This window comes from Rattus rattus, chromosome 18, assembly GCF_011064425.1.
Source record: "Rattus rattus isolate New Zealand chromosome 18, Rrattus_CSIRO_v1, whole genome shotgun sequence".
NCBI classification, from domain to species: Eukaryota; Metazoa; Chordata; class Mammalia; order Rodentia; family Muridae; genus Rattus; species Rattus rattus.
The window spans coordinates 4837332-4863713 of NC_046171.1; the positions used below are offsets into that span (position 1 = coordinate 4837332).

The 26382-nt window shown below is 48.0% G+C and overlaps 1 protein-coding gene across 1 annotated transcript in view; it reads left to right on the forward strand.

Annotated features, from left to right (window-relative positions):
• Positions 1-22341: 22341 nt before the first annotated feature.
• Stk38 (serine/threonine kinase 38) overlaps positions 22342-26382 on the forward strand; it is a 33147-nt gene continuing 29106 nt past the window's right edge. Inside the window, exon 1 of the mRNA XM_032888402.1 lies at positions 22342-22605. The gene's annotated coding sequence lies outside the window, so the exon portion shown is untranslated. The remainder of the gene's footprint in view (positions 22606-26382) is intronic.

The window sequence follows — 26382 nt, forward strand, 5'->3', positions numbered from 1 at the left end:
CCCCGGCTGCCAGGCCTCTAGGTCTCCCCGGGTCTCTACACACAGACCCCAGAATAGCTGAGTACCCTCTTTTGACCAGCCGCAAAGTTTGCCCCAGCTCCCAGTTATCCTCGGCCTACCTCCGTTCAGACTAGTCTGAATTATTACGGAGATCTACTTATTCCTGCTTCCAAGAAAAGTCAAAATATTAACCAGTTTTTCAGACTCAGAACTCTGACGCCTTAGTTCTCCTACGGGCAAGGGAAGGGGGATGGGGGGTGGGAGGTGTAGGTGTTGTTAAACCTGTTTGTCTTATGGCCTTCAGGAGAGAGATTCTAGCAAAACGTCATTTCCTTCTAGATTTTTTTTTTCTTTGTGGGTTAGCCATACCCAGTATAGTAGTTAGACTGATCTGACGCCCTTTTACCTGTTTTTTTCTCCTTCCTGCCCCATAATCTCAGCTCTTGGCCCTAAGGAATGGGAGGTGAAGATTATTTTCATACATTTCAGTGAGTTCTAGGCCAGAATGAACTTCATGAGATCCTGTCTAAAAGCAACCAAAAAAAAAAAAAAAATCTGATGTATCTAAATGATTCGTCATAGTCTCTGTTCCAACATATTTGTTGTTGTTGTTGTTGTTGTTGTTGTTGTTTATAAATCAAGTAATCCCAGCACTCAAGAGGCAGAAAGCAGGACCTGAGTTTTGTTCCCAGAACCCACATCAGGTGTCTCACAATTATCTGTATGTAACCCTAGGATCTGGGGATTCAATGCTCTTGAGATCCAGTGTCCTTTCTGGCCTCTGTGGGCACCTGTACATATGTGACAGACACATCATGAATAAATATAGTTTGGCTGTGGATTAGGTTTTTTTTTTTTTTTTTTTTTTTTTTTTCGGAGCTGGGGACCAACCCAGGGCCTTGCGCTTGCTAGGCAAGCGCTCTACTACTGAGCTAAATCCCCAACCCCTTTGAAATTTTTTTTAACGTTTTGCTGATTCTTGGTGAATGTCATGTCTTCCACTTGGTTTGTTTTTGTTTTGAGTCGGCCTCACTATGTAGCCCTGGCTATCCTGGAACTCACTACATAGACCAGGCTGGCCCTGGAACTCAGACCATCTGTCTGGATTAAAAATATACTCAGCCACCCACCCAGCTTAAAAGTACTTCTCAAGTGCTGGGCCCTTAACACTTCAAAAACAAAGCAACACAAAGAGGAGTTAGTTTGGGTTTTTTGTTTTGGCGTGTGTGTGTGTGTGTGTGTGTGTGTGTGTGTGTGTGTGTGTGTGTGTGTGTGTGGTTTTCTTGAGTCGAGTTCATGTAGCCTAGGCTGGCTTCAAACCTGCTATGCAGCTAAGACTGACCTTTAAGCTTTCATTCCTGATTCAAGAGTGTGCTACCATTCCTGGCTTTGCTTGGTCTAACCTACTACCAGTCTGTCTGCTTCTCTGTGGGCCTGCTTTGCTTGGGGTTTGAGTTGAACCCAGGACTCCACACACAGTAAACACAGCTTCCTCCACTGAGCCTTTATCGTTCTCCCCCCACCCCATTTTGGGGTTTTCCCAACAGGGTTTCTCTGTGTAGCCCTGGCTGTCCTGGAACTCACTCTGTAGACCAGGCTGCCCTCAAACTCAGATCCACCAGCCTGGATCTGCATCCTAAGTGCTGGAATTAAAGGCGTGTGAAATTCCCGGCTCAGCTGCCATGGTTTGTCTTAAACAATGGGAAATAACATAGGTTCCTACTGCAGCAGTAAAGGCCGGAAATACCTAAAAGATGACTTCACCTTTTCGTTTGAAATTGTTCTGAGGCTTCCATTGTCCGTTAATTATCTGCTTTCTCCTGATCGGGTGTCTCCAGCCTGGGACTTTTCTGAATTCTTTTGATTAATTCCACAGTCCAGGCTCCACCCCACCACCATCTTTCCTCAGACGCATCCCACGCCCCACCCTATCCCCATACAAGTAATTTTTTTAAATTTATTTATTTCATGTATATGAGTACGCTGCTGTCCTTGACACACCAGACGAGGGCATCGGATCTCATTACAGAGGGTTGTGAGCCACCATGTAGTTGCTGGGAATTGAACTCATGACCTTTGGAAGAGCAGCCAGTGCTCTTAACCATTGAGCCATCTCTCCAGCCCACATACAAGTAATTTTTAACCATCCCCCAACCCCGAGATTTACTTGACCTGTAAAATGTAACTGTCACTCTTGATAATACTCAAAACTCAAGCCTTATTGTTCAGCCTTTCCCCAGCCCCAGATACTGCCCACCCCACCCCAACCCTACCCTGCCAGGCTCCAATTCATATAGGGAACCCAAAGGAGCACAGGATAACTCTACTGCTTGGCCCCCTGAGGCTGCTCAATTCTGGAGTGTCCTAAGAGTTTTTCCTCTGTTGATTTCAGCTTGGTCCTCCCTCCCTGTGGGTGGCCAGGGTCAGCTGTGGGTTACCTTATTTGGTTCTCAGAGGAACCTAGAAAAGGATCCAGGCTAGAAAAACGTGCTGGAGAAACGAGTCAATTCAAGCCAGACTAAAAATATATATACATATATATATTTGTATATCTCTATCTATACACACACACACACACACACACACACACACACACAGGTTTTTCGGAAGCTGTCTCAGGCAGACAAGTTCACCAGCCCCTAGGAAGGAAGCCAGGGAAGTTGCCACAGGGAAGGAGATAGAAGGGAGAGGGAAGAAAAATTGAGTGTGCAGAGAGGGTGGGGGGAAGGGGAAGGGAGAAGAGGGGGAGGTAGAGGAGGAGGAAGAAGAGGAGGAGGAAGAAGAGGAGAGGAAGAAGAGGAGAGGAAGAGGAAGAGGAGACGAAAATGCCTGGGTTATACAGCAAAGAGCCTCTAAGGCAAGGGCAGCCCAGCCCCTGGGCTGGAAAGTTCAGACTTGGGGGATAGGATATGCCAGGTAGGGACTGAGAGATGCTGCGATGCAGGATCCAGGTCCACTTTACTATGTAAAATATGCACCTCAGTCCCTTGTCCCGGGTCTAAAGCCCAACAGTTCTTTGAGCTGGGGAGGTCAGCCTTAGTAGAGTGGGGACTCTTTGTTTTATTAGTCCAGTTTCATGCTTGGCCAGTCACAGGCAAAGCAGGTCTGACCTCAGGAACAAGCAGCTGGAGCCAGGCCACGACAAGGCTCTTAGTGTCTAACTCTGTGCTTTGTAAAATGTTTGTCTTGATTCGGCTCCCAAGGCTCAAAAGCTTGCACACCAACCCACCCCCTTGAGGTTTCTCTGGGTAGCCCCGGCTATCTTTCCCCATTGCCTGCTAGTGTAGGAAACTCTCCAGGTTCCACCCTGGGCCTCCTCCTAGCTGACCTGTGTTGCTGAATATATATATGGCCCCCACTTTGAATATGTAGCTGAGGATGACCTTTAACTGTTGAGGCTAAGATTTTGGAAAAGAGCCAGTAGTGAACTTTCTTTCTTCCTTTTTTTAAGATTTTATTTATTTGATGTATGTGAATACACTGTCACTGTCTTCAGACACACTAGAAGATGGCATCAGATCCCATTACAGATGGTTGTGAGCCACCATGTGGTTGCTGGGAATTGAACTCAGGACCTCTGGGAGTGCTCTTAACCACTGAGCCATCGCTCCAGCCCTCTTCCTTTCTTTCTTTCTTTTTTTTTTTTTTTTCTGGAGCTGGGGACCAAACCCAGGGCCTTGCCTAGCAAGCGCTCTACCACTGAGCTAAATCCCCAACCCCTCTTCCTTTCTTTCTTAAGATAGGCCTTCCCTATGTAGCTCAGGCTTGTATATTCTTGCCCCGGGAGTGGCACTATTTGGTGTGGCCTTGTTGGAGTGGGTGTGTCACTGTGGGCGTGGGCTTTAAGACCCTCATCCTAGCTGCCTGGAAGCCAGTCTTCTGCTAGCAGCCTTCAGATGAAGGTGTAGAACTCTCAGCTCCTCCTGCCTCGTGGCTGCCTGGATGCTGCTGTGGGACTGAACCTCTGAACCTGTAATCCACCCTCAAATAAATGTCATCCTTTATAAGATTTGCCTTGGTCACGGTGTCTGTTCTCAGCAGTAAAACCCTAAGACTAACCGGTCTTGGAGCTGAGAGACCATACTGTCTTGTTGGATAATCTTCATTGTTAACGTGACTGGATTTAGAATCACCTCAGAGCTGGGCAGTGGTGGGACATGGCTTCAATCCCAGTACTCAGGGGGCAGAGCCAGGCAGATCTTTGTGAGTTCAAGGCCAACCTGGTCTATATATTGGAGTTCCCGGACAGCCAGAACTAAACAGAGAGATTCTGTCTCAAATGAATAAATGAATAGATAGATAGATAGATAGATAGATAGATAGATAGATAGATAGATAGATAGATAGAATCACCACAGAGAGCTGGGAAAGGTAATTCAATGATAGAGGGTTTATCTAGTGTGTAAGAAGAGATCCTGTGTTCAATTCCAAACCACAGAATAAATACATAGATAAATCAAATGAGAAAGCTTAAAAATCGCCCTGGAAATGGGTGAGGCACTCCTCAGAATGTGTGTCTATACCGGTAAATCCAGAAGCCCCACTAGATTTGAGTAGCACTGGCCATCCATGGGCTGGGGCCCTGCCCCTATAAAGTAAAGGGAGAGAGAGCCCCAGCACTCCCTTCTCTGTGCCTCCTGCCCACTGCAAGAAGTTCCCCGGGGGCAAACATTTCCATCACCTGGGTGCTCTGCCTCACAGCAGGCTCAGAAACATGCGGGCAAGTGACCAGGGACTGAACCCTCTGAGACTTGCAGCCAAGTTAAACAAACCCTCGTCCAAGCTGTCCCATCATCAACTATTTCTCAACACTGAAGCAAAGGTAACACCAACTCCCTGATTAGAATGCTATCCAGTGAGCGTCTACGCCCAGGACAGTTATTACAAACATTTAACCAGCTTCCAAGGGCACTGATCAACATGCGCTTGGGAGGGTCCCGAGATGCTGGCTGCAAGATCTGCACCGGTTTGGGTGGGTCTCACCCAGCAGCTCTCTACCAAGAACACCCAGCTCCCCTGCTCCCGCCTTGCACCTGGTTGGGGGTGGGGGAGGGATTGGTCAGTGTGTGTGTGTGTGTGTGTGTGTGTGTGTGTGTGTCCCAGCATCTGGCAGACAGGACACCAGCAGCCTTGCCTAAGGACAAGGACTCTTTGCACTCATTCCAGCCACGCTGCCGGGAAGCTGACCATCTGGCGGGGCCAGCAGCTCTCAGGAGGTTAGAAGACAGTCAGCCCTTATCACCACCCATGGCGACTTCTTCTTCGCCCTCTTCATCCCATATTGCAAGAGGAAGGAGGAAGGTGGCTCATGTGAGTGAGGATTAAAACAGAGTTCTGAAAACTCGTCATTAAAGGGCAACATTTAGCCTGAGGTCCAGTGGGCCTGACTCCTGGGGTAACAGCAGCCTCTGTGCATGGGACGCGGTACTGGTACTGTTGGGGAGGGCTAAGTCACCCTGCAGAGATAAAAACAGAAACATAAAACCCGGGGTGGGGACAGGGTGGAGTTTGTTGGTGGGGCGCCTGTCTGGCATGCACTGGCTTGAAGTCTAGATTGCAGGGACTGCGTGTGCACGCGTGGCCCATCACTTGTCCGTCAAGATGTAAAGTGTTCCAAGGCAGGTTGGGCCACAGTGAGACCCCTGGAGACTGCTCAGTCAGTAGAGGTACCCGCTGCCGAGCCTAGGAACTCGAATTCGAGCCTATGACCCATGTGGTAGAAAGAGAGAAGCAGTCAAATCCCACAATGGATCCTGGAACACACGCGCCCACATACAAACACATACGGTAAATGTAATTTTCTTTTTTTTTTCATTTTTTCTTTTTTCTTTTTTTCGGAACTGGGGACCGAACCCAGGGCCTTGCGCTTGCTAGGCAAGCGCTCTACCACTGAGCTAAATCCCCAACCCCTTAAATGTAATTTTCTTAATCAAGAGAAAAAGAATGAGGGGCCGGCGAGGTGGCTCAGCTGTTAAGAGTACTTGTCGCTTTTGCAGAGGACCAGAGTTCTGTTCCCAGCATCCACATCTGGCTGCTCACAACCGCCTGCAACTGCAGCTCCCGTGGTGTGGGCGGGTTGTCTAATCTCTTTAGTTAGGGAATGGGTAGGGCTGGAGAGATGGCTCAGTGGTTAGAGCACTGTCTGCTCTCCCCGAGGTCCTGAGTTCAAATCCCAGCAACCACATGGTGGCTCGCAACCCTCTGTAATGAGATCTGATGCCCTCTTCTGGTGTGTCTGAAGACAGCTACAGTGTACTTATATATAATAAATAGAGTTTTTAAAAAAATTAGGGACGGGTAACAGGGCTGGGGAGACGGAGCAGTGGGTAAAGGCTTCCAAAAGCTTCCAAAGCACAAGGACTTGAGGTCATTTCCCCACTTCTCACCTAAAAGCCTAGTGTGGTCATGTGTGCTTGTGTGACCTCCTAGTAGGAGGACAACACCTCAGGGAGTTCAGGAACCCCCTGGTCCGCAAACCTGGCAGCAATGGTGAACTCTGGGTTCAGTGAGAGACCTTGGCTCAAGGGAATAAGGTGGAGGACTGTAGAGCAGGGCACCCAGTGTTCTCTGGCCTCCAGTGTGCGTGAGGCCACACACTCAAGCACACGCCTACACGCGAATTGTTAAACCAAAGCTGGGTAATGATTATGCCTGGGTTGGATTTTTTGTTGTTGTTTTTGGTGGTGGTGGTGTTATTGGTTTTAGTTTTCGTTTCTGTTTTTGAGACAGGGTCTCTCTATAACCCTGGACCTCTTTGCCCAGAAGTCTATGTGTAGACCAGGCTGCCTCTACCTCCACTGTGCTGGGATTAAAGGTGAGCGCTGCCGCCATGCCCAGCTCACGATTCCTGTGTTTTAATGGTGGGTGGAAGATTAATTGAAAGCTGGCTGTGGTGGCACAGGCCTGTAATCCCAACGCAGCGAGGGGTGAAAGCAAGTGGATCTGTCTTCAAGGCCAGCCTGGTTTACATAGAGAATTCCAGGCCAACCAGAGCTATAGTGAGGCCTGAATTTTAAAAAGAGAGGCAGAAACTTAAAGACATGAGGGCTAGAGGAGGGCGGGGGACTCCTTCAATCCCAAGCGCTCAGAGGCAGAGGAGGCAGAGGCAGGGGGATCTCTGTGAGTTCAAGGCCAGCGTGGTCTACATAGTGAGTTCCAGGACAGCCAGAGCTATGTAGAGAGACCCTGTCTCAAAAATAACAAAACAAACACAAAACAAAAGCGGAAAACGAAGAAGGGTTTTGTTCTCAGGTTGTTTATGACTTCACTCGGCAGCTCGGCTCCCCCTAGAGTCTTATTATCTTGATTTCCCTGAACCTCTTTCTCCTGAGGGCGGACTGTCAAGAATAAAGGTGAAGCACAGAGAGAGCTGTCCGCAGGGACCGCCGGCCGGGACCAGATGTGCTCTGTGGACCGCAGTGGGAGAGAAGGCGGTTTACCAGGGCGCTCTCCTCGGGTGAATATTCCCCACCCGGGCAGGGTAAAGCTCTTCGACCTCTGCGCTCTTTGTCCGGTGTGGTACTGAGGGATGACGTGGGAGCCGCGGGCCACTGGGAGGCAGCAGCAGCTGCAGCTGCAGCCCCGAGGCACATTAACCTCCTTCCTCTTCCGCACGCTCCCCGCGGTCTTCCCGGAGATTGGGATTCTGAAAAGTGAGGTAGCGTTTTAAACAAAAAACAAAAACAAAAACAAAAGCAACAAACAAACAAACAAACAAACAAAAAGCAGAGTCCTAATTATTGCCTCACACTCACTAGGGAGCTGACGACAACCTTGAACTTCTGATCCTTGTGAGTGCTGGGCTTCAGGCCTGGGTCACTACATCCACCCAATAAGGAAGTTCCTCTCCCCTCCCCTCTCCCTCCCACCCTCCTTCCCTTCCTCCCTCTTCCTCCCTCTTCCTCCCTCCCTCTCCCTCCCTCTTCCTTCCTTCCTTCCTTTCTTGTTGGTTTAGAGAAGGTGTCCCACTGGGTTATCTCTGGCTGGCCAGGGACTCACAGAGTTTCACCTGCTCCTGCCCCCTAGTTCTGGGATTAAAGTGAGGCAGGAAGTACCTTGATTCACTACCGTTCTCAGGACTGTGGCTTCTCCCCTCCCACTTATCCGTGGGCTTGTGTTTGGGAAACACCGGAACACCGCACTGTGTTATTTATGTAAGAAATAATAAGTGAGAATCAGAGGGACAAGAAAGGTCAAAAGATGGTAGGGGTAATTAGGCTAATTAGATAGTTAAGGGGGCCCTGTGGGCGGCTATCCACTGGGCTGCCAGCCGAATCCAGGCAGTAGTGTGCATCTTGTTTTTCTTAATATTACACATGACTCACATGCTAGCGTCTCCCATGGCTCCAGAATTTCCATGTTTCACTCAGAAATTCCTCCTTGTGAGACTCAAAAGAACACAGGACCCCTTCTGCGTCTGTCTTTTTTTTTTTTTTTTTTTTTTTTCCTATCACACCTATTTGCCTCCTGTGGGTAACAGGTAGTTTTAGATTTTTCTGTTGTCTTCAAACCCACGTTTCCCTAGCTTCCCAGTGTCAGGTTGCTCTGCTATTCTGGAACTTTTGTTCATTTGAGACAGGGTCTCCTGTAGCCCAAACCATCTCTCCAGCCCCTGAGCTGACCTTGAACTTGATACAGAGCCAACAGGGCAGAGACCTGGAGTGGCCCTACTGGAACTTACCTAATGGCTTTGGCTCCAGGACGGTATTCTCTTTATGTCATCCCCCTGTCTCTGCTAAGACACACAAACACAAATACACACACGGGTGTGTGCACACACATCCATAAATGAGTTCCTTTTTAAGGCTTAATTTTATTATTTTAATTCATGTGTGTAGGGGTGTGCATGTGAGTACAGGGATCCAGGAGCAGGAGTTACTGGCAATTGGGAGCCACCTGCCTTGGGTGCTGGGATTTGAACTTGGGTCCTCTGAAAGAGCAACAGTGCATGCTCTTAAATGGTGAGCCATCTCCCCTACCCCCATCAGCAAATATCTTCAAATCAAGGTCAGGGAAACAACTCAATGGTAGAGTGTTTGCCTGTCATGTACAAGTAAGTCCCTAGGTTCAATCTCCAGTAGAGGGTGCTGGACAGTCTGGAAACTGCTGCCTATTTTTGGTGGCCCTGGTGTGTGTGGCTTCAGACCCAGGGCTTTAGCCATCGATAGCCACATTATTGCTGCTCTCAGCATTTCCAAAGACCAAATTTGGCAATGTCTGGAAAGACAGCTAGAAAAAAAACAGCAGAAGGGAAGGGAACATTCTGGGTCTCTCTCTCTCTCTCTCTCTCTCTCTCTCTCTCTCTCTCTCTCTCTCTCTCTCTCTCCTCAGCTCTCAGTACACTACAGAGCAGAGGAGCAGAAAGCCACCTCCCCTGTCTTGCCACCACAGAGGTCCCAGGGCATTCAGTACAACCCAGGGAGTAGCCTGGGCATGTAGATTGACCCCAGTGCGTCTGACTGCAATCTGTGATCATTGCTACCCCACCTGAGGCCTGTGCGGACTGATCTGCTGGGTGGAGAAGGGTAAATTAGAGATAACTAGGTGTTTTTATTTTTCCAGTGGAAAGAAAATCCAGTCCCTGGGTTAGCAATTACCAGCTAAGCCTTTGAGAACCATGCCCGCTCACTTAGGGCAAGCAAATGTAAGAGGATTCCATTAGGGTTTTGATTCTGACTTTGTCAGAACAGTTGGAGACTGGGACATTAGGAAAAGGATTAAAACCAGCTGTGGTGGTGCACGCACCTTTTTTTTTTTTTAACTTTTTTTTCCTTTTTTTTTTTTCCGGAGCTGAGGACAGAACTCAGGGCCTTGCGCTTGCTAGGCAAGCGCTCTACGGCTGAGCTAAATCCCCAAGCCGTGCACACACCTTTGCTCCCAGCACTTAGGAGGCAGAGGCAGGTAGATCTGTGAGTTTATGGCCAGCCTGATCTACATACTGAGTTCTGGGCCAGCCAGAGATCTTGTCTCAAGAAACTAAGAAGAAAAAAAAAGAGGCTTAAAGATGGTGAACGGGATTTAGCTCAGCGGTAGAGCGCTTGCCTAGCGAGCGCAAGGCCCTGGGTGGCCCTGGGTTCGGTCCCCAGCTCCGAAAAAAAGAAAAAAAAAAAAAAAAAAGATGGTAGCAGCCGCAGGGGGAAGAGGCTGTTAAGACTGGAGCCCCTGAAGGCTTAGAAATATTGACCAGAAGAAGGAGGAAGGAAGGTCTGGAAATCCAGGGACCGCGGAGCCTCGGAAGAGCCAGGAGACAAGAAACCAAAACCCGGGGTGGCCTGGTGGGAGGAGCAAAGAGTTAAGTGGATGCGGGCATCTGCATGCTGATGGCAGCCGGTGAGCGGAGGCTCTCTGGCTCCGATTTCCTCTGGATCGCTGATCGCTGTTTGTGTAGGGTGCAGGGGAGCTGGGATGGTTGAGAAAGGCCAGAACCAAAAAAGGTGTAAAGCGGGGGCTGGAGAGATGGCTCAGCAGTTAAGAGCTCCGAATGCTCTTCCAGAGGTCCTGAGTTCAATTCCCAGCAACCACATGGTGGCTCACAACCGCCTGTAATGGGATCTGACGCCCTCTTCTGGTGTGTCTGAAGACAGTGACAGTGTACACACACACATACATTAAATAAATAAATAAAAAAAAAAAAAAAAAAAAGGTGTAAAGTGTAAAAGTCAGAGCTGGGTACTAGGAGGACCCGTGTGGATCAGGTGTTGAGGGGAGAGGGGCAGGGAGGGAGGGAGAGAGAGAGCCTGGACTCTCTGTAAGAACCTTTCTTTGTTTTGCTTTTGTCGTTGTTATGTGAGTACACTGTCGCTCTCTCACCAGAAGAGGGCATCAGATCCCATTACAGATGGTTGTGAGCCACCATGTGGTTGCTGGGAATTGAACTCAGGACCTCTGGAAGAGCAGTCAGTGCTCTTAACCACTGAGCCATCTTTCTAAAACAAATAAAAATAAATTGTGTGTGTGTGTGTGTGTGTGTGTGTGTGTGTGTGTGTGTGTGTGTGTGTGTGTGTGTGTGTGACTGGTGCCATCTTCTGGTCGCTGAGTGCGCAGACATACACTCAGGCAAAATGTCCGTATACATAAAGTAAAAACTAAAGGTTAAAAATACCCACCGTAGGGGCTGGGGATTTAGCTCAGTGATAGAGCGCTTACCTAGGAAGCCCAAGGCCCTGGGTTCGGTCCCCAACCCCGAAAAAAAGAACCAAAAAAAAAAAAAAATACCCACCGTGGTCCCCAGCCACTGAGCCTCCCTCCCTCTCGTTTCTATTCCGGGTCTCTAGGGCAATTGTCCGTGTTCTTTGCATATGCAAACGCGCCCTACTATAATCTCCTTTTGAAAACACCACCTTAAAAGTTAACCAGAAAAAGCCAGGCATGGTCACTCTCAGACCCCACTGGGGAGGCTGAAGCAAAATTTCCAAGAGTGAGGTCAGCCTTGGCTACATAATGAGGTCCAGACCAGGCTGAGATACAGCAAAGCCTCATCTCCAAAACAGAGGGGGAGGGGAGGGGGAGAGTGTACTGTCTGGAAGAGCAGCCTGTACTCCACCAATGAGTCAACTCTCCCATACATAAAAACAACTTACACTAATAACATTACTATATTAATAATATATAATTTTAATATATAAAACATGCATTCTTATTTATTTTAATTTTTTTAATTTTTTTTTATTATTATTATTTTTTTTTGGTTCTTTTTTTCGGAGCTGGGGACCGAACCCAGGGCCTGCGCTTCCTAGGCAAGCGCTCTACCACTGAACTAAATCCCCAACCCCTTATTTAATTTTTTTATTATTTTATTTCCCTCCCAGTCCACCCTCCGACTGTTCCACATCCCATACCTCCTCCTGCCCCCCTGTTTCCACGAGGAATGCCCCAGCTCCCCAAAACGTATTTTTTAAAGTTTTTTTAATTAATTTTTAAAAATTTGTGTTTGTGTGTGTTTGTACAGGCACACACACCCAGGCTCAGAGGTCAACTTGCGGGAGCCAATTTTCTCCTCCACCCCGGGGGGACACAGGGATTGAACTCAGATCACCAGGCTTGGCGGTAAACACCCTCATCCACTGAGTCATTTCAGCCGCCCTATTTTAACTTTTTAAGGATTATATATTTTAGGGCTGGAGAGATGGCTCAGTGGTTAGAGCACTGACTGCTCCTCCAGAGGTCCTGAGTTCAATTCCCAGCAACCACATGGTGGCTCACAACCATCTGTAAAGGGATCGGATTGCTTCTTCTGGTGTGTCTGAGGACAGCGACAGTGTGCTCACATACATAAAATAGATAATTCTCTTAAAAAAATAAAAATTATATATTTTTAGGAGGCCGGAGGGAGTCAGGTTTCTCTTTTCACTATGTGGGTCCTAGGGATTGAATTCAGGTCTTCAGGCTTAGCTGTGGGTACCTTTAGAGGCTGAGCCACCTTGCCAACTTTTGGGGGGAGCAGGGTGGGGAGCATAGCCTCCCATGGAGCCCAGTATGGCCTTGAACTATCCAAGGATGACTTTGAACTGTCCAAGGATGACCTTGAACACCCAATCATCTTCCGAGCTGGGGTTGCAGTTAGTCACCCAGCCTGTTTGCCAAGGTAGAGAGCCTGCTTTGCTTACTATTCGGGTTTGCACCACAATTAAGTACTACTTAATTAATGAATAAAGCCCCTCAGAGGCAAAGCATCTCCCATGAGTTCCAAGCCAACTCCGGCTGCAGAGTGATTTAAAAAACAAACCGAAAAGACCTGTGTGTGTGCGCGCGCGCTCGTGTGTGAATACGTTATTAGAAGCCTTTAAATGAATCATCCTGAGAGGTTCGTTTGTAATGCGAGCAGCCACTCCCTCATTTGCTTTGGAAACGTTGACATTTGTGTACTGGATTTTCTTAAATCTCGAAAGAGCCACATCTGCGAACCACACCCTGAACGCTTAGGTCTGTCCCTGACAAAACCAGCCAAGCAAGTGTGGGGTTACAAAACAAAACCACAAAGGTAGTGTAGAGAGGCAGAGCTGCTTAGGGGTGGGGGGAGGGGGAACCACACACACACACACACACACACACACACACACACACACACACACACACCCCTCTCAGACTTGGAGAAAGGACCTCGGAGGATGAGGCACTGAGGCACCACCATCTCCTTCATAAACCAGGAAACGGGCACACAAAACTGGACCCTGCCTAAGGAAAGCGATCATGCTATTTTTTTTCTTAAAGGGATAACAGGGGCTGGAGAGATGGCTCAGGGGTTAAGAGTGCCTAGTGTTCTTGCAGAGGGCTCCAGGTGAATTCCCAGCCCCGACATGAGGTGGTTAACAACTGACCTCATTGGAACTCTAGTTCCAGGGGACCCAACACTTTCTGGCCTCCACAGTGTTCAGGCACCTGCATGAACATGTGAACATGATACACATAAACTCAGGTAGGCGCGCATGGATACAGATGAAAATAAGAGGACATAAGTCTCTGCATCCAGTTTTGCTCCCGTTTGCATAAGGATGCACAAAGGTATTAATCCAATTGCACACACACACACACACACACACGCCACCCCCGTGGAAGGGGAGGAAAGTGTGAGGGATGAACCTGCGTGCAGGGGCGCATGCTTAGAATCCCAGCACCTGGGAAATGGAGGCAGGGATGATCAGGGGTTCAAAGCCAACCTCAAGGCCAGCCTGAGCTACATGAGACTTTGTCTCAAAACAAATAAACAAAACAAAACAAAAGAGGTAGGGACCTGGATTTTACTCTGAACATTTTATAATCATCAATTAGTTTTTTAAAACAAAAGCTTTAGAAGGAGAGATGGGGGCTAGCCTGGGGTTCATGAGTAGAGCCCTTGCCTGGGATGGACCATGCAGCTACAACCTGTGTCCCAGGCCAGCACTGCAGAGAGAAAGAAACAGAGGTGAGCAGAGAAAGAGAGAGAGCACACAGACCGACTCTATGACTCACAAACGTTTCAAGGAAGAGAGCATTGGGCCACGAGTTTAGAGACAATAGAAACCCAGGACTGGGTAGGAGAGAGGCTCAGTGGTTAGAAGCACATATCTACCCACTCAGGCCAGCTACACCCCCATTAATGCCTAACCAGAAATAATCTGAATCTTAAGAAAACACGGGGGTGAGGATAGAGTTTAGTTGGTGGAGTGTTCCTCTAGCACACACAGAGTCCTGTGTTCAATCCCCAGCACAGCTGAAAATGGATGGGGTGACTCACCCCAAAGCAGCCCTCCGGAGGCAGCGGCAGCAGGCACACCTCTGTGAATTCTGGGCCAGCTAGTGCTACATACATAGTGAGTCCCCATTGAAATGAAGATATACACAAACAGAAGGTGGGTATTTTTTTTTTCCAAATCCTGGTGATGGACAATCAGGCTTTTTCTCCTTTTATCTTGTAAGAAACAGACCTTCAGGGACTGGAGAGATGGCTCAGCAGTTAAGAGCACTGACTGCTCTTCCTCAGGCCCTGAGTTCAAATCCCAGTACCCACGTGGTGCCTCACAACCACCTGTAATGGGATCAGATGCCCTCTTCTGGTGTGTCTGAGGACAGCCATAGTGGACTGATATAAATGAAATAAATAAATAAAAAAAAGAAAAAAAAAAAAAAAAAGAACAGACCCTTCAGTCTGCAGGAACAAATTCGAGTTACTAATATCCAACCCCACCCCCACCCCCACCCCCCAAAAAAGGCAAAGAGAATCAGTAGTACACTCTGGTTCAAGCCAGTAGTTTTTGCTCTATTTAATTAATTTATTTTTTGTTTTTAATGTGTCTGAAGGGTGTTTGAATGTATGTACCATGTGTGCAGTTCCTGAAGAGGCCAGAAGATGGCGCTGGATCCCTTGAAACTGAAGCTGCAGATGGTTGTGAGTTGCCTGGTGGGTGCTGGAAATGGAACAGAGCTGTAGGAGCTCCGATCTGATGGTCATCCCTCCTACCCCAAGAAGGAGGTTTTTAAAGTCCCTGATGGTAAAGAGGTTTTTCTTTCCCCATAGGCCTGTGGCCCAGAGGGCTTTCAAACTTTTTTTTTTTTTTTTTTTTTTTTTTTTTTTGCATAGGCTTTCAATTCCTTATTTTATCTGTTCAGGACAGAGTTTCATTTAATGAATATCCCAGGGTTCCCTTCTCTCCTAATCATGACCTCAGTCCCATAGCCAACTGGATGAACTTTCCAACTACGAGAACTCTTAGAAAGGCAGGGGCTGGCTGCCAACTTCCGGGGAGAGAGGCCTAGAACTTTCTACTTACCCATGATGCTTTGTTCCATTTTCAGTATGAGGTCCACTTGCGGCTCATCAAAGTCAAGCAGGTAATCTTTTTGACCCTGGTTTGTCTCCCAAACCCACATCCTGACTGTGACCGTGACCATGGTTGCTAGAGCGCATTTAGGGAAATTGGTTTTGTCTGTTTTTCAAGACAGAATTTCTCTGTGCAGCCTTGGTTGTCCTGGAACTCACTCTGTAGACCAGGCTGGCTGTGAACTCAGAGATTCTCCCCTGCCTCTGCCTCTCAAGTGTTGGGATTAAAAGTGTGCCACCGGGTTGGGGATTTAGCTCAGTGGTAGAGCGCTTGCCTAGGAAGCACAAGGCCCTGGGTTCGGTCCCCAGCTCCAAAAAAGAACCAAAAAAAAAAAAAAAAAAAAAAAAAAAAAAAGTGTGCCACCACTGCATGGTGGGAAATGTTTGTTTGAAAGATGTTATATAGGGGTTGGGGATTTAGCTCAGGGATAGAAACGCTTTATTATGGGAAAAAAAAAAAAAGCCCTGGGTTTTTTAAGAAAAACCCTACACAAAAAAAAAAAAAAAAAAAAGATGTTTTATATATATATATATCGTAACTGTCTTCAGACACACCAGAAGAGGGCATCAGATCCCATTACAGATGGTTGTGAGCCACCATGTGGTTGCTGGGATTTGAACTCAGGTCCTCTGGAAGAGCAGTGACTGTTGAGCCACCTCTCCAGCTCCCACTTTTACAGAAGTGTCATCTCAAATGAGTTTTGGAAAATCCTATTCAGTATGGGACCCTGATGGACCGTCCTGGGGCCATTAAAGGTTCTGAGAAGCCCTGTGCCGGCAAAGCTCACGTGATTTCACTCTGCCCACCGCTTTGTTTCACCGAGAGACCTGGAATACACGGAGTCAGACATTTCCATTTGTAGGGAATGTATGGATCCTTTATCCATTGGCAGTTAACATAGTCTCCAGGCTTTGAAAATCTGGGAGGATTTAAAAGGCCCCCTAAGGAAATGGAGAGCCTCCTGAGTCACACAGCCCTCCACCCCTCCAGGTGAAAGTCTCCGCCCCTCCATGTAGAAGTCTCCGCCCCTCCATGTGGAAGTCTCAGTGGCTTCCTTGTCTCCCTGAGAGGTTCTCAAAGTGAAGTGTTTGCGTGCGTGCGTGCGTGTGTGTGCGTGTCTGTACACCACAAGTGTGGATTGTCCTTTAAAGTCAGAAGCCAGGGTTGGGGATTTAGCTCAGTGGTAGAGCGCTTGCCTAGCAAGCACAAGGCCCTGAGTTCGGTACCCAGCTCCAAAAAAAAAAAAAAGAAGTAAAGTCAGAAGCCAGAATCTCCTGGAATTAAAGGTACAGATGGTTGTGAGTCTCCATGTGGGTGCTGGGAACTGAACCCAGTACTGAGCCATCTCTCCAGTCCTCTCTTCATTTTGAGATATGGCTCTGGCTGACCTGGAACTCACTAGGTAGGCTTTGACAGACAAGCATAGGGAATGGTTTAGTATCTTGTCACTCTCTGTGGTTTGGGCTATGCATACCACTCTTCGAATAACACACTGAGCTTCACCTGTGTATCTGACACACACGCACACACACGCATACACACACACCCTTCTCCCAACGCTCCCCACGTGCATTAGGCAATAGTACACCCCTCTCTGAACAGTGGGGTAAGGTTTCCATCCCTTTAAAGACCATGAAATTCAGTTTCTATTCAAATGTATTCCCAATACATCCTGGTACAGGGTGTGTGTGTGTGTGTGTGTGTGTAATCCAGTCCAGACTGGTTTTGGATTCATGCCCAGTAAGACAAAGTCGTCCCATCAAGTGAACTTATAGGGAGAGGCCCCTACTTATCATCCAGTGCCTAGACACAACTAACAGCGCATAGGATCTGAGACTGATGCATTATGGGAAGGGGCTTGTGCTACAGAGAAAAATGATTACGAGCTAATCTGTCAGTCAGAACAGAGAACCACCCTCATTGTACCTATAGTCAACACTCCTTCCTCATAGAAAAAGAGTCCCAGACAGTAACTGTGGCTCTGATCCCTCGAGTGCTGTAGGACCTGTTCTGTCCTTTGCTTTAAGGGTTCCTTTCCTGCTACTCTAGTAAATCAGAGTAATGGACCAAGATTTTGGAAGCCCCCAACTCTGACCTCAACTACCAGTGACATGGCCAGGCTGGCCTCAAAGTAACTCAGAGATCTGTTTGCCTCTATGTCCTCAGTTCTGGGGTCATAGCCATAAGCCACCATGTCTGGTTACATTCTCTTAATCTCCTCCCCCTGAGACCCCTGCGCTTAATCTTTTAGGGACCTCAGTTTAGGGAAGTCCTGGATTCATGGCTTTGATGTTGAAGAGAATTTCAGGACAAGCCTATGTAAAGCAGAGTTGAGGCTTTAAAACAGACTGAAAGGGCTGCTGGGAACATGGTGGTGCACACCTTTGATTGAAGTGCTCTCGAGGCAGAGGCAGGTAGATCTCAGAGTTCCAGAACGGCATGGTCTACAGAGTGGGTTCAGGAGAGCCAGCGCTACACAGAGAAACACACATAAGAAAGAAATTGAAAAAGAAAAGGAAAAAGAAAGTGAGAGAAAGGAAAAGGGAAAAAGAGAAAGAGATAGAAAGAAAGAAAAAAGAGAAAGAAGGTGAGAGAAAGAAAAAGAGAAAAAGAAAGAAAGAAAGAAGGAAAGAAAGAAAGAGGGCTGGAGAGATGGCTCAGTGGTTAGAGCACTGACTGCTCTTCCAGAGGTCCTGAGTTCAAATCCCAGCAACCACATGGTGGCTCACAACCATCTGTAGTGAGATCTGATGCCCTCTTCTGGTCTGAAGACAGCTACAATGTACTTACAAATAAATAAATCTTAAAAAAATTAAAAAAAAAAAAAGGGGGTTGGGGATTTAGCTCAGTGGTAGAGCGGTTGCCTAGCAAACGCAAGGCCCTGGGTTCAGTCCCCAGCTCCTAAAAAAAGAAAAAAAAAAGAAAAAAAGAAAAAAGGAGAAGGCAGGCAGGCAGGCAGGCAAGGGAAGGTGATTCCTGCCTTTAGCTGGAGAGATGGCTTAGTGGTTAAGAACACTGGATGCTCTTCCTAGAGGTCCTGAGTTCAATTCCCAGCAACCACATGGTGGCTCATAATGAGATCGGACACCCTCATGCCCTCTTCTGGTGTATCTGAAGACAGCGATAGTGTACTCATATAAAATCTTTAAAAAACAAAAACAAAAGAACCTCAGACCTCTGGAGGCAAGCCTGTGTTAGCCTGATGTGCATAATGAGTCCTGCCAGAGTCCAGAGGACTGGAGCACCCCCATCTGGTTGCTCACAGATGCCTACACTGCTGCCCAGCCGATGTAATGTTCTCTGCAAGGCTCTATACATGTGGCACATACCAAACACACGTGCACACACATGTGCTCATGCACATACATCATACTCACATATGCCTCTCCCTAAGTGTGGTCTTGGCATAGAATTAAGGCTGCTGGTCCTTCTTGCTGCTGGGTGATACTTCTCTCAGCAGGACCTGGGTTTTACCTTACCTGTGAACTAGAATCTATTTTCCCTGTTAGTGTTGGTAATAAAACCCATGTTTGTCCAGAATTCATACCCAATTCCTAGAATCTACCTCCGTTTTTTTTTTTGTTGTTGTTTTTTGTTTTTTGTTTTTTTTTCAGAGCTGGGGACCGAACCCACGGCCTTGCGCTTGCTAGGCAAGCGCTCTACCACTGAGCTAAATCCCCCAACCCCTCTACCTCCGTTTTAAGAAAAAAAAAAAAAAAAAACCCTTTAATTTGTGCATGCGCCATGGGTCTGTGCGTGCGTGCGTGCGTGGGTCCGTGCGTGCGTGCGTGCGTGTATTAGGGCATGTGCATGTGAGTGTAGGTGCCTGTGGAGGCTCCAGGCAGTTATGAGTTCTCCAGTATGGATGCTGGGAACCTGCACAAAGCCACATGCAGCTGTTAAACACTGAGCCCCCTACCCAGCCTTGTTTGTCAAACCCCCCCACCCGCAATCCCTGCTTATTTTTAATTTATGTGTGCAGGTGTTTTGCTTGTGCACTGCATATGTGAGGTCAGAGGGGGCCAGAGGACGGAGGACAGCATCGGATTGGAGTTGAGAGTCTTGGTGTCTTCGAAAACACAATGATGTTATGTGAATGTCTTTGTTTTATTCCCAGGTGTGGGATATGGGGCTGCTTCGGTCTGTCCGCAGCAGCTGACCGTGGTTGTCTCGTGCTCTAGGAGGGGCGTGATTTTTATCAGCTGCGGATCCTTTACGTTTGGAATCCTGGGGGCTCTCTTGTAAACGAGAGACCCCTGAGAGGGCCCTGGAGTGGCTGCTGATCCCCTGCTGGTGGTCCCGCCTCCGCACCCTCCTCCTCTTCCTGCTCCTCTTCCTCCCTTCCCCTCCTCCTATCGCTGGATTGAAGCTTTTCTGACAACTAAGACTGCACTGGCCCCAAGGAACTCAATGCACCTCTAATCAGCAGGGAGCAGTCTAAGGAGATCTATATACCCCTTCCCCTCTAACTTTCTTTCTCTCTTGACTAGTTTTGGGGGTGGGGTTAGAAGGGCGGTAGATACATTAGAACCCAGTAAAGTAGCCCGAATGTGGGACCGGAGTCTTCTGTAAGAGCACTCACTGTGTGTTCCTAACCTTCAAGCCCTCTCTCCAGTCCCTTTATCTTTTATTTATTTATTTATTTATTTATTTATTTATTTATTTATTTATTTATTTATTTATTTATTATGTATACATCATACAGCTTTCTGCCTGCATGTACGCCTGCAGGCCAGAAGAGGGCATCGGATCTCAATACGGATGGTTGTGAGCCACCAAGTGGTTGCTGGGAATTGGACTCAGGACCTCTGGAAGAGCAGACAGTGCTCTTAACCTCTGGGCCATCTTTCCAGCCCCTCTCTAGCCCCTTTAAAACAGTGGTAGAGAACTATTTGTATGCACGCCAGAGTCTGAGAGGTACCAGGCCATCGCACACTAGGCTCCATTCCAGATCTGTTATGGAAAGAGTATTAGAATCAGCTGATGAGAGTTGGCACTGTGGGTAGGGCACCAGTGCCAGGGGCTATGGTACCTGTCCTTGCGAGCTTCAACCAGCTAAGCAGTCCCAGGTCAGCCTGATGAGGAAGCAGGTGATTGCTGTAGGACAAAGAATGACTTAGGACAGCATTTAAGGATGAAGAGGAAGAAGGCTATGAATTTAGGAACTAGGGGGAAGAAGGGTAAGAAAAAGGTTAGCCAAGACGACGGAGTCCCATGGGTCTGGGGAGTGAGTGCCTATGCTGGGGTATGAAGAATGGTGGGAATGACAGCACAGGCCACCACTCCCTGCTTGGGAATTCACTTTGCAAATGATAGACACCGTGGTACCCACACCAGCAATCTCAGGACTTCGGAGGCTAAGGCAGGAGGGTTTGGAGAGTTCAAGGTTTATCCGCAGCACTACATGTTGTGTCAGCCTGAGCTACCTAAGATTGTCTCAAAATAAAAAAAATTAAGAGGCAAAAGAAAAAAAAGCATTAGCAAGATTCAGGGTTGGAGAGATGGCTCAATGGTTAAGAGCACTGACTGCTCTTCCAGAGGTCCTGAGTTCAAATTCCAGCAACCACATGGTGGCTCGCAACCATCTGTAATGGGATCCGATGCCCTCTTCTGGTGTGTCTGACAGCAACTGTGTACTCATATAAATAAAAAATAGGATAATTAATTCAATAATTACAACGAAATTTAAAAAATCAAAGTGGGGGGTTAGAGAGATTGCTCAGCTGTACAGAGGATCCTGGTCTAGTCCCTAGTCCTCCACATGGCAACTAATAACTCTGTAACTCCTGTTTAAGAGGGTCTTGGTCTCTGCTGGCACTGAATGTTTGTGTACACAGACTGCTACGCAGACAACACACACAGTGAAAACAATTAGAGCTGCAGCAGTGGCTCACAACCATTCTTAACTCCAGTTCCAGCAAGACTGGACTGGGACTTGGGTCCTCTGGAAGAGCTGCCCAGCCACAGAGGGTCTTGGCCTCTGCTGGCACTGAATGTTTGTGTACACAGACTTCTACGCAGACAACACACACAGTGAAAACAATTAGAGCTGCAGCAGTGGCGCACAACCATCCTTAACTCCAGTTCCAGCAAGACTGGGACTCGGACTTGGGTCCTCTGGAAGAGCTGCCCAGCCACTTCTTCAGCCGCATTTTTGTTTCTGATTTTTGGACTAAAGGAAACCTGGCTTTGAAGGTGACACAGTCAAGTCTCTTTCAGATCCTGAAGGAAATAAATTCTGGGTTCTCAGGCTTGAAGAAAAAAACGAATCCTACTGTACGGTCTTTCCATTTCAAAAAGGGAGAATCAGAGCACTTAGCACAGACCGCTCAAGGCATGACTAACAGAAGGAGCTCTCTTCCCTTGCTCCCAGAGGACTTCCTTGTAGGGAGTCATTCATCGCTTTTCAGGAGGTTAAAACTTTCCAATCAAGGCCACTGGGCTCAGTTCTCTGGGAGTCAATGAGAGGCTTTAAGTTCCCTGCACAATGGAGAGGTCTAAGGTGTGAGAGATCACCTGACCCCAAACAAAAGCACGTTAATCCTTTGCAATAATGAAAAATAGGAAGGGCCACGGGTTCCAACAGACTTACGGCCACAATGATCTCAAGTCAAGGAAGATGGGGTGGGGGGGAGCTCTGATTAAATTTCATAGAACTAAAGACTGCGTCCCGCGAGTGGACGCCAAAAGTTAAGTCCCCGTCACGGCAGTTGATTGCATTGGTTTAGTTGATTGAGAGCCAAAGTCAATTTCCGGGTGTTGAGACCGGGTGTCTTATGTAAGACCCGAAGGGAAGCTGGGTGGGTGTAGGCTTTTACGGAACTTCTCTGTTTTCGTTTTGTAACTTCTGGTGAGCCTATAATTATTTCAAAAGAAAAAGTAACATAACAAAGGCGAACAACTAGTCCGGCCCCGCACAAAGCACCTCGGGGCCCGCCCCACACCCCGCTCGACCAGCCTCCTGGGCTAGGCGCAGCCGGGTGAGGGGTGAAGATGTGGGCGGGGCGCCGCCGCGCACGCGCAGTCCCACTGCCCGGCGAGTGCCGCCGGCGGGTGGCGCATGCGCAGTGTCGGCCGCAACGGCCCCTCTCTCCACAGTCTGAGGGGGTAACCGGGGAGCCTTGGCCCCTCCGCGCTGCCGTCTTTTCCGGCAGTTGGGGTTCTTCCTGTTGTCCTCTCCCGTCACGGCTCGGCAGCCGCGCTCCCTCGGCGTCCCCGGCGCGGCGCGGTCGCTCTCGAGCCGCCCGCACGTCGCGTCTGTGCCGTCTCCGTCGCCGCCGGCCCCGTGCTTCCCTCCCCCCTGGGTCTGGTGAGTGTCTCGCGGCCGTCGCCGCCTCGGGCACGCCGTCTCGTCCGTCCGCATCTGTGCACTCCGGGGCTCCTGTCAGCGTTCTCTCTGTAGTCCCCAGAGCCCCCTTGTTTGTCCCTCTCTTCCACTCCTCTGTCTGCAGCCAGGACGGGCAGCCGCTCCCTCCTTCCCTTGTCGCCAGCTTTGTGTGCCTGCTGCCACCGGCCCGTCCCCTCTGGGACCTCGGTCAGCGCCCCTCTGCACCTTGGGATTCGAGAACCCGACGGTGTCTGCAGAGCTCCCCCACCCCACCCCCGGGATAGGTGTAGGACCATGGAGGCTGTCCCCCTACTCTGCGGTTAGGGGGTACCGGGCTTCCCGTCACCTTAAGTGTACCAGAAAGCGCATAACGGCTGCCAGCGGCACCCTGCAAAGGACCCAGAGACACAGGAGAATCTTGTCCTTTTTCAAGATGAATAGGAAGGTCAGCGGCGTGAAGTAGCCTCGCTGCTTCCCCTTCCTTCAGCTCACCTTGGCTGTGAAGTAGCCAGTACAGGCGGTTTCCCTAAACAGAAAAACCACGGTCGCTGCAAGAACAGCTCCCTGCCCCACCCCACCCCAAACATCAGATAGCAGCTTCCTCCTCCTAACAGGACGACTCTGCGCAGCGCACCATCCATCATACACACCCACTTCTCCGCCACGCGTGTTCTCAAAGGGAGCGTTTTGTCTTGAGATAAGGTCTGGATGTACACCTATGGCCGGCCTGGAATTTGCTGGCCTAGAACTCACAGAGATCCTCCTGTCTCTGGGGTTAAAAGAATCTGCCGCCACAGCCCGGCCCACTTGTGACTCTTTTTTTTTTTTTTTTTTAAAGATTTATTTATTATATATGAATACACTGTTGCTGTCTTCAGACACAGCAGAAGAGGACATCGGATCCCATTACAGATGGTTGTGAGCCACCATGTAGTTGCTGGGAATGGAACTCAGGACCTCTGGAAGAGCAGCCACTGCTCTCAACCTCTGAGCCATCTTTCCAGCCCCTCTCTTTTTTCTTTTTCTTTTTCTTTTTTTTTTTTTAATGTATTTTTGTGACAGGGTTTCTTTGTGTAGTGTTGGCTGTCTGGAACTTGCTGTGTAGACCAGACTGGCCTCGAACTAGGAGATCCACGAGCCCCTGCCTTCCTCTTGTGACTCTTCAGGAATAGTCTTGGCCTCAGCTTGAATTGTCCAATAAAAGAGAACGGGCAGTTCTCTCAATGACAAGGAAATACAATGCTGGTGAAGTGGTTTTGTAGAGATGGAGTTGCCATTGTAAGGCCAGGTGTAAACTGTAGTGAATAAAACTGCTGGTTCTCATTTGAGCTCGTTCTGAGCTCACAGTCCTCAGTGCAGAGTTTTATAAAGAGTGTATGCTTTCTTTTTTTTTTTTTTTTTTTTTTTCCTTTTTCTTTTTTTCGGAGCTGGGGACCGAACCCAGGGCCTTGCACTTCCTAGGCAAGCGCTCTACCCCTGAGCTAAATCCCCAACCCCGAGTGTATGCTTTCTTAAACAGACTAAACTAAGGCTTTCTTGTCCATCGGCCTCTAACTTTGCGGAGCCTGAAGTGAATAGGTGCCAGTGGCTTATAGGTCAGGGCAGGAAGCTTGAGTTATGGAAAGTGGGAGGGAAAGACTTGCCTCATAAGAAGCACTTGGTTGACCCAGTAAACCCGTAAACTGTTACTGAGCAATATTAATTGGATCTTTTGATTAAAGGTTATTAGAATTAGGGTAAACCTTTTATGAGTGGAGGTAGAGAGAAGGGCTTGAACAAGGGTCAAAAGGGCTGGGCGTGGTGGTCCACTCCACCACTGCAGAGGCAGAGGCAGGTGGCTCAGAGCTGGAAGCCACCTTGTCTACATGGTGAGCTCAGGGGAAGGAGAGTGCAGTGCTTGGCATTGCGGTAGATACTGGATGAAGAATAAAAAGATTCTGCTGGCCGATGATATTGGGTGCCCTTGAACGCACCTAATATGGCATCAACCGCCTTACCTTTCAGTTTTTTTCAGGATCGTTCTCATTCTGCAGCCCTGGCTGTCCTGGAACTCCACCCCTGGTCTTGTGGAGCTTTGTAAGTGTAGGAAGTAATGCTGGTGACTTGAATAAGATGTAGCTCCCAGACACTCTGTTGTTGTCGTGGAATAGAAGCCAGGGCCTTGGGCTGGAGAGATGGCTCAGCGGTTAAGAGCACCCGACTGCTCTTCCAGAGGTCCTGAGTTCAAATCCCAGCAACCACATGGTGGCTCACAACCATCTGTAAAGAGATCTGATGCCCTCTTCTGGTGTATCTGAAGACAGCTACAGTGTACTTACATATAATAAATGAATAAATTAAAAAAAAAAAAAAAAAAAAAAAGCCAGGGCCTTGTGCATTCTGGAGAAACACCACACAAATGAACTGCTTCACCAGCCCAAACCAGAGCTGCGTTGCCCAGTTCTTTATGTATACCTGTCGTCTTCCTTCCTACAGCTGTGTTGACAGCTAAGAATCATTCGCTTGCTCAACTGCACCAGCTAATCACTCACTGTACGGAAGGCATTATCTGCCTGCATGCCTGTCTTCTTTCTCTTCTAACACCGAGCTGTATTCTCAACCCTTAAAGAATTAGTTGTTAAAATGTATATAGAGCCCAGTGTGGTGGCTCATGGTTGGAATCCCAGCTCTTGAGAAGCTGAGGCAGAAGAATTGCCATGAGTTCAGTCCCTGCCTGGTTTACCAAAGTGAAACAGTTCCCACTCCCATGTGTACATACACACATGTGTACACATACAGTAACTACGTATGTAGGCTGTCCAGACATTTCAGACAACTCTCACTTGCCTTGTTTTAAAGTTTTAATTATTTTGTGGTGCATGATGGGGTGGTGGCTAGAGGTTCTTGGTGGCTTCTCATGAAAGTTTGTGCAGGTCAAAGGGCAACTTTGTGGGAGTTGGTTTTCTTCAACAACCTGTGGGTCTCAAGCATTGAAGTCATGTCCAGGTTTGGTGGCAAGCACTTTTACCTGATGCCATGTTACTGCCCTGGACTCTCTTGTTTATGTCTGGTTTCAGTATTCTCTTGAAACACACTTAGAGTGCATGTGGTTTTCATTGTGGGTGGAGGGTTACAGGCTGACAAGTAAGAAACCACACCCAAGCTTCAGAAACCAGAGAGTTTTGTTTGTAGAATTTTTTTTTTTTTTTTTTTTTTTTTTTTTTTTTTTTTCGAGCTGGGGACCAACCCAGGGCCTTTGCGCTTCCTAGGCAAGCGCTCTACCACTGAGCTAAATCCCAACCCTAGAATTATTTTTTTTTAACTCCTCTATGGTTGTAAATGCAGTATATTTTGGTATTGGTAGGAATTTCCCTGACTAAAAACCATGTGATATTTTATGGGATTCGTTTTAAGCAATTCAGTGTTTTGGATTTGTGAATAAGTTTGCTATCATAGATCAAAATGTCTGACACTAAAATAGATCCTCAATTTTGAATCTCTGTTCTGAATGTATTATTGTTTATATAGTTTTTGTCTGAATATCTTTTAAAAACAAAAACAAAAACAAAAACTACCACCCATGATCCCAATCCCAGGAAGTTAGGCAGGTAAATCATTTTGAGGCCAACCAGGCATTCTTAGTGTGTTCCAGGCTCAGCCAGGGCTTTACAGCAAAACTGTGTCAAACAAAACCAAACAAAAACACCAAACCAACCAACCACACAACAACAACAAAAACCCCAAAAAACAATTGAAAAAAATCCAAGCAAACAAAGCAGC